Below are 14,307 nucleotides of genomic sequence, written 5' to 3'. Positions count from 1 at the left end.
GTCGCCGCAGCCGTTAAGAAGAGCGGCACTTGGCGGCCCTTTTACTCTCGACTCTGCGTCCGCGCTTAACACGGCGGAGAGAAAGAACTTTAGTTAATAAAACACTTTAGTCTGATAATCAACAAAGTGCAATTAACTGAAGAAAAAAATGCTTAAAAATTTATTTATGGAATACACATTTATTTCGCTAAAATAAATCTTTATTTAATTATAGCGGGATAAAGTGTTATTCCTAGAAAAACCAATTAGCAGGAAAAATGAGGCGTAAACGAACATCCTGATGCGAGGTACAATTATAATAGGGACGTCTTAATTGAGGTACAGCCGTGATCTTTCAATTAGGTGAGAATGACACTCGCTAATTGGAGCGCGGGTTTGATAGAATTGAACATTCGGCTAGGTCAATTTATTTCACGAGCAACGCAAAAATAAACGTTCTCCACGTGGAGGAAAGGAGGTGGTCGCTCCTCTCTTCATTAACACGTACTTCATCGGCGACGCTTAATGAATCGGGCGTTCATATATCAGCTCGCAACAACTCGCGCGGTGTTTTTTCAAGAGGCTCGATTTATCTGCGTCAAAATGCGAGGGAGTTATGGAAAAAAGAGAGAGAAAGAGAGAGAACCAGTTCATGAGGGAACCATTTTCGGTATCCCAAATAGAAGGGTGTCATCCGCGACATTAACTGGCTCTCACGAGCCTTTCCGGGGAGCCAATCGCTAGTCGACGCCAGCGATAACCCTTTTTTTCCAATCAGTACCTTCCTTCTCCCACGAGGGGTGACTTTTTTCCGTGCTAGGAATCCGCAAAGAAAGAGTTTTCGACGTGCGACGTCCGTTTAGTCCCTCGCGTGCATCCCTAGCGCAAGAACGGGACTGGTCCTCTTCTTTTTCATCAGTCCAGATTCCCCTCGATCGTTCCTCTTCGGAAACGACGGATACGCAGTCGCGCACTGGGACAGGGCGGCGCGGCGTTTCGGTTGTCCAAACGAGCCGAGGATCCGTCGCCGTCATCGTCATCGTTGCGGTCCTCATACCGTACTTCCGGCGGAACGCTGAAGCGTACAATTTTTCGGAATATTTCCAACGCGTCGTAAACTGCCGGTCGTAAATTGTCTCCCCACGCGAGGGGAGCGCAGCACCCCAATTTATCCCGATCGCAAAGCGTAGCTCAATCGAGCGACATAACATTTCCAAAATCGAGACTTTTGTTTTATTAAAATGTTAGATATTATTTAAAAAAAAAATTAAACTTGTATATTAAATATATTTTTTTATCTTCTCACAATCTCTTGGAAATGATGATTTAATGAAGAAGCGATGCTCTCTTTGATACATATATTCTAAAATATTACTAAAAATTAACAGATTTTGCAATCGGAACATCTGATTTGCAAACTCACACGTAATTGCTGTATATATCTTTTTATTCGCGAGTATATTTGTCTTACGATCGCACGCGGCAATCCCGAACGAAGCTCATATTCAGCGAACGCGCGGTTCCGGTCCGTCGAGCGGGCCGATTTCTCGCGCGCTTCTCGTGTCCTTTTTGTTTCAACGAAAACGCGTGTAAGCTTTCCTTGGCACCGCCGGGCGTATCGGCGCTGACGACGGGACGCGTCGAGCGTGCCTATTAGTGGCCTTCGCGGTATCGTAAAGTAAATCCCACGGAAAAAGAAGTCGCGCGCGCGCGCTCTTTACGATCCCGTCGTTCCCATCGCGCGGCACGCCGATACGGACCGCGGATATGGCCGTGGAATTTACAGCTTCCACGTTCCGATCTATTTTAACGACACGACTTTATCCCCCTGTCATGCTCCATCCGCCAATTGGCCGGTGCGACTTGATCACAAAGTGAAAATATTTATCATTAAGTCTTGAAACGTTGGATGTAAAGAACGTCTTTGATCAATATTTTGAGCTTATTATTAAAGCTCCTCTCGATTTTTTCTGGTAAGCTTTGTCAATTTCTAAAGTTTACGTCTACAACTTACATTCAACTATAATCTATAAATCGTAAGAACATACGGATCGACGAAAGTGAAAACAATAAAAGAGCTTTATTCAGCTGGGGATCTTGGTACTAATATTTCTCGTATAATTTTATAAATATCATCACCTTATTTCAGGGATTGAATTGGCTGAGACGCCCGTTTCGGAAAATGGGGAGATTCAATTCCTATATAGGATGAGATAGCACGATATGGTTAACATCATTATATTAAATTGATTATCAATTAAATATTTCCATTCTTGTTCAACTTAGAACTGTGCCTCAATATCGCAAAATTTATTCGACTCACAGTTTAATGAACTTGAAATTGTAGGATCAAAAGCCACGACTAAAAAAAGATTCATCTTTAATTAGTTTGGGTGTGCATTTATAATTTGTATATTATGCACATCATGATATTTTAAAACTGGGCGGTTAATTAAGATAGTTCTTCGACGTAAATTGAAATGACAAGAGCGCAGGGCTGCCAAAGACTCGCGGTTGCGTTTGAGGAATTTTCATTCACGGATCGGTCGTCGGTCGGACCGGGCGGACGAGGGGCGTAACGGGGGTTGCTCGACACTTTTCTGGCAGGAAACGTAATATCCCGGGGTGGAGATGCGGGGAGATACGCTCGATTATGCGAGCTCTCTGCCGTGCCGGCGCCAGCGGGGCGAGGGCGACTCTCCTTCCCGAACGAATGCAGCTAAAATCATCCGTCGTGTGCCAAATTTCGAAAACCGAAAGGAACAGGCACCCGAGACAGTCTCTCTCGTTACACATCCGTGGCTACGGCGCATTTAGCGTGGCTGAAACAAAGTCGAAACGAGAGGCAGAAAACGGGAAACCGATGCGTTTACTTTGCGAAAGCTCGGCTTAAAATTGTATGTCCAACGCGTGATGATATGTGACATAGAAAGATCTATTTAAAAATTTTATCAAACGTAAATTTTACCGTAAGAAATGAAAACAGGGGTAGCCTAAAATCATAAAAGTATTAAAAATTTTCTTTTTATTTTTCTGTTAATTTTCTAAAATAATTATTTATATATAACTAAGAACGCGACGTAATATAATAATATAAGAAAGCAAATGTAATAGTGATAAAAAAAGCAATAATGTAAAAAATGTCGGAGCAGTTTTGCACACCTGGTTTATAGATTGCCCAAAAACTGACGTTTGTAGAGGACATTTTGGGACCGCGTGCTTCAAACATCGGCGGCAATTATAATATTCTGTATAAATTCGCACGCTCGAAGACGGAATGCGATATACGTTCGCTCGCGTCAACCGCCCTCTGTACCCCCGTTCCTATAAATTCTCGCAAATTATAATGGGCATGAGGCCACTTAGGCCGACACACGACGGCGGCCAACAGCTGTTTCGGTGTCGACGAGACGCGGCAGCCGGTAGCGCCTGTCTTCCTCGTGTGATCCTCTAGCTCTCTGTAACCCAGCCAGCGTCATGCACCAAATGTGCAAGTGCGGTGCGTGTCTCGTCGCCGGTGACACCTGCTTACAGATGTTCCAGATACCGTAAAACGATGCCGCGGCCGCCTCCCCGAACGCGGCGCGATCAACGCCGCATAATTCACGATCGTTCAGCACCTCCCCTGTAAATCTTCCTGGGCTCCATCGCCTGCCAACGCGAAAGGACGCCTTCGTGAAATATGTCATTCCCTGTAATTCAATCTGATATTACTTTGAAGTTGTACTTCAAAATATGTACTTTTTATAAATAAATAAAAATATTTTCTCACGATAAGAAAAAGTATAATAAGTTATTTACGTGTATTTTATGAAATACATCCTTTCTTATATATTATGATACTCACTTTTTAAGGATGCATGTGTCACATCAAAGCATTTTATCAAAAGTAGAAAAGTTTCAGTAAAATTTGAGAACAACGTTCTTATTAGCTTAATAGATATTTCTTATGCAAAATCGCGTTTTATAGTATTTCTTTGCATATTTGCACGTATTTGTGTATGTGTGTTAATAAATCAAACTCTCACAATTATATAATAAAAAATAGAAAGCTAGCAGCTTTTAAATTTTAATAACTTTTAATTGATGTTATATAGTTTATTAAATTTGTTTAACGTAATTATTTGGAATAAAACGCGCGTAATTCTATATAAAATGTATCGCAAAATTTTACATTTTTAAATAAACAAGAAAAAAGATGGAAGGTTCTCGAAGACACCATGGCTGAAGGCGGAGTTACAGGTAAACCGACAGGTAGGTCTGGCACCTGGCTGATCAGAATAAAGGAGGGAAGATACTAAAATGGCAGGAGTCGTCGAGCTCTCAAACGAATGAAATCCAGTCAGGTATAACTTTGGACGAATCGACAAGATTTCACCGCCATGCTTTCTCATCTCGAGATCACGATCCGAAATTTTCTTTCAACTTTTCGTTTGATCGACTATTATTACTTTTTTTTTTATTGCTCCACTTTCAGCATCCTGAAAAAGCAGAGATGAATCTTTCGTCGAGAAAAACTCCGGGATTCCTAATACGCTGGACCCGCCAGGGTTCCAGTAGCGAAAAGGGAAAAAAAAATAGGCACGCTTTCTCGTAAAACGTGGAAAAGTGTCGCGTGTCCTCCTCGCGTTCCAAGAATCCAGGATCATTTGCCGCTGGACAATTCGACCTCCGACCTGCGGGGAGCCGAAAATCCGGCTGCGCAAAGTCATCGGAGCACACACGCACGCACACCTCCAGAAAAAAAAAACCGTACATCGGTACGTCATTATCAGCTTTGAACCGTGCCGCCGATGCCTCTTCCTCCAGGCGGAGCTCGTTCAAGTTTTGAAGAACAGTTGGCGAATCTTTGCGACGACATCCGTGCCGTGATTTATGAACATCGAGATCGTGTTCGGAGGGACGACGACTGGCGAATTCGATCCCGAGCTCTGTCTCGGCACACGAGACGATATATCACGTGCTCCCTGGCACGACGTCATTTCCCTCGATCCTTAATCGCTGATGGTTCTCACGAGCTTGACATTACGCAGAGGATGTCGCGCTTCGTGAAACATCGCAAAAAGTTTCTAATCTTTCTCTACTCTTTACAACTACTTTTAGTTTTTCATTGGTATATGAGTCGTTCTGCGACGCATTCGCCCATAAACTTTTTAGTTTGTATGATCACGCGGAATTCACGTTAATAAATAATTAGCGGTTTCTTCGTTTTTGTTCCGCGCGAGATGAAACTCGGGCTCTCGCGTCGTATAGACCGCGGCCGGGGTGACGGCGAGCTTTTGGGCGCGGAGGGCTGAACCTTAGAAAAACGGGTTTGCCACACACCGAGCAGTAACGTCTATTAAGAGCCCGGCATCTTCGATCTGTTAGAGCAGAGGGCGGGCAAAAAGGGTCCCGCGGGATGTGATGCGATCCCGCCGCCATTTCTACCGTCGTGACCGCGATGGCGGGGAAGCCTCAAACACTTGAATTAACGCGTCTTCAAGGGGGTATGAGACCTACGTCAATGGGTCAGGGGGTTCCGTGGGCCGCGACGGTTACGATCGTCAACTGTTGACAAAAAAGGGGCCTCACGGGCAGTCCTATGGGCCCCATTAGACTCCCTCAGCTGGAGGTCCTATCCGCATGCGTTTCCAATCCTCCCATTTTCTCCCCCTCCCCTGTTAACTTCCATTACAAATCTTTCTTTATAGTTAAAAATTGGCGCGATAAATTCTTAATTTGCGGCCGCAAATCGAGCAGAATTTTTTCAATCGATTAGGGAAACATGTTCTAAAAATCTCATAAAATAAAATGTTATTCTAAAAGAATTTTTTATATGAAAATTGAGTTTGTATAATTTTCAAGCAATTTTTTTATTTTACGAGATTTAAAGAATACAATATAAATACAATATTATTTATTATTTAATATAATTACAACTTTATATATTATAGATTATTTTTAATATTAATCAATATTGATGTATTAGAATCTAATAATTAGATCAATCGTATAATTTTTCATACTTTATCTAAGTTTTTCTCTTGTTCCTAAAAAACGATGATCGTGTATGTGTGTGTGTATAACTATTTAATTTTAAAAGATAATTTGTAAATATTTATCGATTAATCTGTGTGTGCGATTTTGACTTTTTCTTTTTCGTTCGTCGATTTCTCTTCTTCTTTAGTTTGATTTTTCCTCGGGAAGAAACTCGTTCTGAGACGAAATATATCTGTGACCAGGTTTAAGCCGCAACATATGTTTATCTTCATCCTCTTATTATTTTTAGTTTCTAGAATTACTATTGTTCTTCCATTCTTTTTCCTAAGTCAGAACAAGTGTTGCCCGAGGGATGAAAGAAAGCAACCTGCCCATTATGTTTTTGTGCCTTTATCTGCAAATTCTAACTTTTGTAAGTTTGTTACTTATTAGATTAAAACAATTTTTTTTTACAGTAGAATTACGTTTCAAAAATTCATACGATTTGAGGAGAGATAACTTCAACAGACAGTTCAGAGGATACCGACACACCGAGAGAAACAGTATCAAATTACAACTGTCAAATTGTATTTAAAAATAATCGTTTTATGTACAAGCAAAAGAAAAGAAAAAAGATTTTATGTCATCGTCATGCGTAGAAATTTCGTTTGGTCCGTTTGATCAATTGTTTTGTGACGAATTCAATAACGACTAAAAATTTCGGCAGTTACGCTTCGTAATTCTTTATACCCCTTACAGAGCAGGATTTAATAAAATACAATTTTCTTCCCATGCACCTTCAGGAGACGCCTTCTGGCGAACACATGTCTGTCCGGATTTTATTCGATACGACAAAAACAAAGCGTAAGCTCCGCGTACGTCGTGTAACATTGGGACGATGGCGGAATCTAAACTTCTAAACGTTGCTAATCTTCCGTAGAACACGAAAGGCTGTAGAATCTTTTTAAAGACTGAGAAAACAGAGTGCTCTCCACGGAACGCGCAATAAACCAGTAAAACATATCGTGTTCTTCACGTACAACAATAAATTGACGCTAAGAATTCAATTAAGATTTTTTAGTGTAAAATAAAATAAAAATTTCTTTCAATTCGTATTCTGCAAAAAGCTGATAAAAATAATGTAAGTACATTCATGAAATTATTTATTTTTAAAATTTATGAGAGAAACTCAACTGGAAATAAAAATCCTTGCCAATGATACATTTCTATCAAAAGCAAACTGGGTTACACTGAAAAAATTCACTAATCTGTTATCAACAAAATCAGTTTGAAAGATGTTTAAATAAAATTAGGTGCAACAAAACGCCAATTCTATTTTATCTCTATCTTTGTTTTTACTTAAATCTGAAAATGTGTCTAAAGGATAAAATGGCTAAATAATATTTAAAAAAAAAATATATATATATATATAATTATAAAAACATAAGATATTGGGAGTTCATTTTCTAATAGTATGAATCAAAATCATATTTTTAATGAAATGTATTACTAGCAAAGATGTTTTACTTGAGTTTTGCCTAATAAATTATAATATTTGCATGTGTAATCTTTATAGTATTATATATTATATTACGTTATATAATATACTTATATATAATACATTAGGCCCAAATAATCAGCTGTGCGAAAATTTTATTTGCATAATCTCTGTCCGTAAATATTAATATTAACATCCGCTTTGAATGATATTTGCGAGAACGGAAGTGCGGAAAGACCGGGAGGTTCATTTGGTTCTCGAAGTTTATCTTTCCACCACCGTCATCCCTCATCATCGCCGTCACTGTCAACTCGTTCCTCGTCGTCGTGCGCGTTTATCAGGTCGAAGTACACGGTTTTCTAAGAGAGACCACCCTCGTCGCGCACATAAATATAATATTATTCGACGATATCCAGGGCAGCGTGATACTCCGAAGCCGTAAAGTCCATCGAGTCCCGAGGGAAAAGATCAAAAATAAGCTTTGTGATAACGCACAGCCGCGTGTTCTAATTTCCAAGTGATTATTTCTAGTACCGAAGAGTGTAGTGAGAAATGTTACATCAAACTGTCAATCAAATTTGGAATACAGTCACTATGAGCGAAATTTTTTACAATAAACATAAATATTTACGTAGAATTTATTTCATGTAATAAATTTTATACTCATTCATTTTTTATAGCAAAGATAAAATGTAATAATTAAGAAAGCAGTAAGTAAAAAGTATAACATAGGCAATAATAATACCTACAATTTTGAAAAAGATGAACGAAACATCGCAATGTATATGAAATAATCTAAAAGTTCTATTAATTTTTTAATATAAAAATTAACAATTTTTATAGAAAGTCTATACTAATTACCTGAGAAAAATGTTGTCACGTTTTGCATGCTACAATACGCTATTCAGAAAAATAAAAGTAAATTTATCATGTTCAGGTTGTCAGATTGTTTTAAGCAGGTTGCTATTATCATAAACCATAACAATAGCAGAAAAACATCTGGTGTACGTTTCTTTAAACAGATGTACGGCCACTGAACAATCTGGACAAAACTGGTCAGCAAATTTTTTTCGAATTTATACAATAGATAACTCGAACATATGTTTGCCATTAGGCAAACATTCCACTAAAATGTGAAAACTTTTGAAAAAATAGCTATGAATTATATTCTCGTGTATTAAAGAAATTATTATTTCGGCACACAAAGTGTATGCATTGTATTTAAGTTGCTTTTGTTCTTTTAATTTCAGGGACATCGTATTAATTGATCATGAAATATTTCTCATACCCTAAATATAAAGTCTGTTCTTGGTCGTTGCATCGCTGTACTGGTGCAATAAGTTAGAATGAGACAGATATATTTTTTCTTATTCTAACTTATTGCACCAATACAGCAATGCAGCTACTAAGAACAAACCCATATTTATCTCCGGCAAATTCGAAAAATTTGCTTTAACAAATCCCGCAAGTCTAATTCATTTCGCATTGTAGATGATTGAATTTCAGATGATTAAAATTATTTTAATACTGATTGTAATGTCACAATGATAAACATTAAGAAACCCAACGGGGCCTCCAAAATTCTAATATTCTAAATTCAAGAATTCTAATATTTTTATTTTTTATTTTATTTTTTCTATTTAATAAATCGTAAAAATCAAAAACAAAAAAAATGAATAAATTTGTAATATCATTTACCTTATATTTAAATTTAAAAAAGTGTAATATTTTTTAAATATAAATTTCCTTTTTTCTTATCTGTTCGCTTTTACCTGCAATGGCTACAGTGAATCGCTATCTTGCTATTCTTAAACGGCAAATATTATCACTAACATAAAAATATCAAATCTTATCATAATTATTTTTATTAGCTTTAGCTCTTTTAGTTTCTCCAAATCTTTTTAATTATTAATAACATCAGAAATATTAATGAACGCGTTGCAGCCACGTTTTCGAGATGGTGTAAAATGCGTAAGTAAGAAGCAAAAGTAAATTAACGATATTATTAATATTCATAATATTTTTGTAATAAAATATTATAACGTTATAAATATGTTAATTTATTTATTGTACATACAAATTATATATAATATTATTATTAAAATTTATTACTCTGATTCTTACGAGAACTTACGATTTACTTGTTATCAGAAATAATAGAAATAAAACATTTAAGAAAACGGAAACGCATCTTCTCCTCGCAAACATCTGGCCGGTGTCCGTTCACGGGCTAGTATTATTGTTGTCGTTTATGCAACATTATATAGCGAATGTTATACATCGGCTTTAGAGAGTCAGTGCGCATTATAAACGCTTCCTTTTACGAGTCGTGCTGGCAGATAGTCCCTACCTTTGCGACAAAGTATCTTCAACATATGTTGAACATCAGTTGCAATCTATTCTCGGAAGACAAAAGGAAATAGTCCATAGCGTTACAAAAGAACATTCGACCCTATCAGGTAGAGACGGCGACCACTTAGCGGCATATTTGATGAAAAAATATTGTTGAAAGTTATATTCAAAGAAGTAGGAGTCATTGTAAAATCGTTGTCTTTCGGAGTGTCGCCGCGCTGAAAATCCCGAAAATATTTCCCGCCGCTTCGAATGATTGCAAGCGGCTTCTATCTAAATAGAATTTTTTTTCTCCATTTATCGCTCACTTCATTATATTTCAATTCTTATCGCGTCGTTAAATCATTAAGAATTTTATTTCCGCGGATTTCGCTCGCCCTTTCTCCTTCGCCCCTTCGGCGATAAAATCGGAAAGTAAGTTGTTAAGAACGAGGACTTTATTCCCGCTAAACTAGCGCGTCGCTATTAACGCGAGTGCTTCCGTACGATCATTCGCTAGTGTCGATCGTCACCTTGCTGCTCGCTAACCGTGCGATAATGCCGGCCGGCACAAGGTGCACCACGTGCTCCATTCCCGGCTGGTGAATCTCTGAATTTATGAGTCAAGAATACATGCGCGTCGGTGCAACACATGTTCCCACATGTGGAACGTATGATACGAGTTACGCCATTTGGTGTAGGAAATAGGTGGTTCTCTCAAGGCCGAGTCATTGGAGGTCCGGTGGACGACCTCTTTTCTTTCCGGCGGAGCCGGAACGCAATTGATAAGCCGTATCTCCCCGTGGTCGCGACGACGGACCAGACGTATCCGCGGAAGACACGGCGTTATCTTCAAACGTCGCGGGGGGGAACGGAAGCGACAGGGACACTTGAACCTGCAACGGTGCACGACGCCCACAGGCAGAGCGCCGCTCCGCAGACGATTAAAGTTGCGCGCCGGCACGCGCAATTAAGACCACGTTAATATCGTCAAACGGTGCGTGCCCGGCGGTATCGCGAGCACGTGCGTGCGAAACGTAGCCGCGGAGAGGACTCGCGAGGATCGGGAGGTCTCCCCGTCGGGGGAGCGACCGAGTGCACCGAGAGACACAGTTAAAGTTTAACGAAAGTCGTGTTAGAAGATAAAATGTGTGCGTGATTAGAAATAGAAGGTTAATTTTAATTGTTAAATTAGAAATCTTAATTAAGGGAATCCTAAGGCCAATCGCCAACATTTTTCATTAGAAAATATCTTGGAGTTGGCTTCAGAATTTCAAATCCTTCTACATAAATTTTTTTTTACATAAAATCGCCCTTTGTTTCTTTAGCTTGAACTTTGAAAGAACCATAGATGTGTAAAAGAATAAACAAATTTCAATTCTACAAAACTGATTCAAAGATATTTTACACTGAAAAAAAAATTTACTAGATTGAAATATTTTTTCAAATAGTACCAAGCAGAAGTTTGGTATAAAAATAAATAAATATTTATTTCAAATAAGATAACATTTTCTATAATTTAAGAAATGTATAATCCATTTTATGAATGATAAAAAATATTATCTAGTAAATTTTTTTTCGGTGTATAAAAGAGTTTTTTGTGCTGCTTTGCTCTAACTTTTTGTAGGCTTTTACTCTTAGTTTCAATTTTACAATACTGTTTGTATATGTTGTCCCTAAAGCATGCTTGACCACACAGTTAAATTAAAGCTTTTGTTAGAAGCCTCCGCGATTTTCGCTTTTGATCGCCGCCGGATATTATTTTGGTGTTGTTGGCCGCGTTATTTATTGGCCCGTCTATTGGCAATCTGATTCGCGATTGGACCGTCGCCAAAACGGCAAACCTTACGGCTCTCCGACGCGGTTGTGTTTTACTATTTTCCGAGAAACGAGATCTGACGAGCGACGAATATCCATCCGCTAATACCGCTACGATACGACGATTGAGTCGTTCAAAGCTCACTATTAGTTTGGGGAAACAAATCGACCGGCTCGAAAGCCTCATTTTCCTCGCCTTCTTTTTAGCGTTTGCAAAGGTAAATCGCGTATAAAAATTAACTACCGGAAATTTGACAAGTGCAAGCCTTATTAATGTATATCCTTCCTGACTTTTTCTTTCAATTTAAAACAAAATTCTACATAACAAATTTTAATTGTAATCTTACGTGTTTAATTATAAATGTAATTTTATTATTATTCATATTTCTCACTTACTTTACATTTTGGTTACTAAATGGTTAGATTAAGTAAAACTATAAAATATTGAAAAAGCGCGATTTAGGTGACCGGCAGCATTCAGCAATTCTCCCCCCCCTATAATAATGTAATTACATGCGTAATTAATTTAAAATAGTCTGAGCATTTCGCGTATCAAATAAATTTGATCTTGATCTAATCAATCAAGATCAAAGACTATAATCGATCAAGATCAAAGACTGGCGAACAAAGACGCGCGGGCCCGTCTTCTCCCCGAAGTCACCACCTTCGTGACTAAATATTCCGTAGGCGTGGCACCGTGTCGAACGAAACGCTAAATTACGGGCGCGACGAGGGGAGGCACGCCAGAAAAGTTGGAGAAACGTCGGAATTTATAGACACACTCCAAAGGAGCTTTCGTCCGTCACAACAAACACGTCGCGGATCATCCAGCGCGGCCATCTATCACGCGCGCCTCCGAACGAGCGAGCTGTAGGATTAATTCGCATCGTGAAACCGTCGGCGCTAATTCAGCCCGCGAAAGAGAACGTCGTCGGCCCATGCGACGGGTCCACTACTGCGAGTTTAATCTCTCTCGCGGTATTTCGCGATGCGCAACCGTCAGAGTTGAATGCCAAGCGATTGAAACTCTCCCGCTGCGAAGCGAATTCCCGCGACTCGCACATTTTGGAAAAAATTAAAAAAAAAGAGGTCGCGTGCTTTTCTCTCTCTCTCTCTCTCTCTCTCGCTCATTTCGCTCTCCATGCCTCTATGCCTGTCTGCTTACCGAGGAATGTACTTTTTACCGCCGCTCGCGATGCGAGGGTTCCGCCTATTTCTGGCCGCGTCGTAACTTCGATCGCCGATTTTTCATCCTCGCCTCACGACTTCCGAGTTGCGAGGGCTCGAAAAATGTCGATACATCACGCACCCGACCAGTGCAGCGTTTTTCGTGTCGCGATTATTTTCGGCGTGTGGAATATACTTCCTTCCATGAGTTTCTTTTTAGTATTTATTTTTCCTAATATTTAAGTAGATACTTCCACTTATCGATAATTTATTTTAAATTCTTTGACTATCTTGTACAAGATGTTTCATAATTTTAACAATAAATTTGAAACATAAAAGAATAATCACTACACAGTAAAAAAACATGTTGTATTTATATTGGTCCTTGTTAAAATTTTCATGTTAAAATTTAACACATTTGCCTGTAATTTTAACATATTGCTATTGTTGTGTTATTTCAAGTAAAATGTTAAATTATTAGAATAACTGAGAAAAGTGTAAAAGTAATACAATGTGCACGTATTTTTTTATTTTACATAATAAATATGTTCCTTATTATCAGTGATAGAATTTATCTGTTAAAATTGACAGAAAAAAATATTGAATTTATTCTATTAAGAGTGACTGTTATTTCTCAACGTGATCTTGTGACGTATGTTACATTAACATATACTATAATATTGTCAGAATAACGTGTTACATGTTACTTTGACATAATTTTCTCATTAAATTGTTACATAAAAATTATGTCAAATTATAAAATTTACATTTACTTTTATGTCAAAATATAACATAATATTTATGCTACTGTTTAACATATGCTTAAAATTAATGGAAAAATTGTTATGGACCATTTTGAACATGCAATATGTGTTAAATTTAGCACAAATTTTTCAACTATATATAGATCAATTTGGCTTATTTATCGAGATATAGATAATTTAGTAGCTGTACAACAAGCGGAAAAAAAAATCAGAACTTTATAACTTTTATTAATAAATTGTATCTTATTCGGTAAATACTTACTAATAAAAGTTATAAATGTTCGATATTTTTTACCTATTACATATTAATAAAATTATAACATCAATTACATATTTTTGAGAACATATTTTTGCATACTTCTGATACGATTTAAGAGCTTGATGTATGTGTATATATTTCTTTTCCCTATGAAAACAATAAACAAAAGTTGCAACTCTCCAGATGTGTACCTGTTTGTGTCCAATATTTTCTTCTCCCTTGTCTTCTCAATTATTTATTATTAGCTTTTGTTAGATTAATGCGTTTACAACGTTTTTTTTTTCCTACGTATATCCCACTCGTATTCCTAGAAAAATAATAGGTATACGTTTCCCCCGAAACTGCTACTCTCTGTCAGTCATCAGCGTCGTCTCATTTCTTGCGCGCGCGGGATTCCCCCATCGCGCATGGAAGTCTTCCGTTTTCTCTCCCCCTGTGTATCCCTTCCCTCCGCGTCACCTGACCTATCTATTTTCTCGGCTCCGTCCTCCTCCTCTTCGTGGGTGGAGACAAAGTGATAGCCGGGGACC

At 38.1% G+C, this 14,307-nt stretch overlaps 1 long non-coding RNA gene across 1 annotated transcript; it reads right to left on the bottom strand.

The window, feature by feature from the left end:
• Positions 1-573: 573 nt before the first annotated feature.
• On the bottom strand, positions 574-14,307 carry LOC118647311. The gene is made up of 2 exons (XR_004964626.1): positions 13,969-14,307; positions 574-3,671 (listed from the first exon to the last, which is right to left on the bottom strand). It is a non-coding gene; the product is annotated as an uncharacterized LOC118647311 (long non-coding RNA).

This window comes from Monomorium pharaonis, chromosome 9, assembly GCF_013373865.1.
Source record: "Monomorium pharaonis isolate MP-MQ-018 chromosome 9, ASM1337386v2, whole genome shotgun sequence".
NCBI lineage: Eukaryota > Metazoa > Arthropoda > Insecta > Hymenoptera > Formicidae > Monomorium > Monomorium pharaonis.
This window is presented reverse-complemented; position numbering and strand designations above follow the sequence as displayed.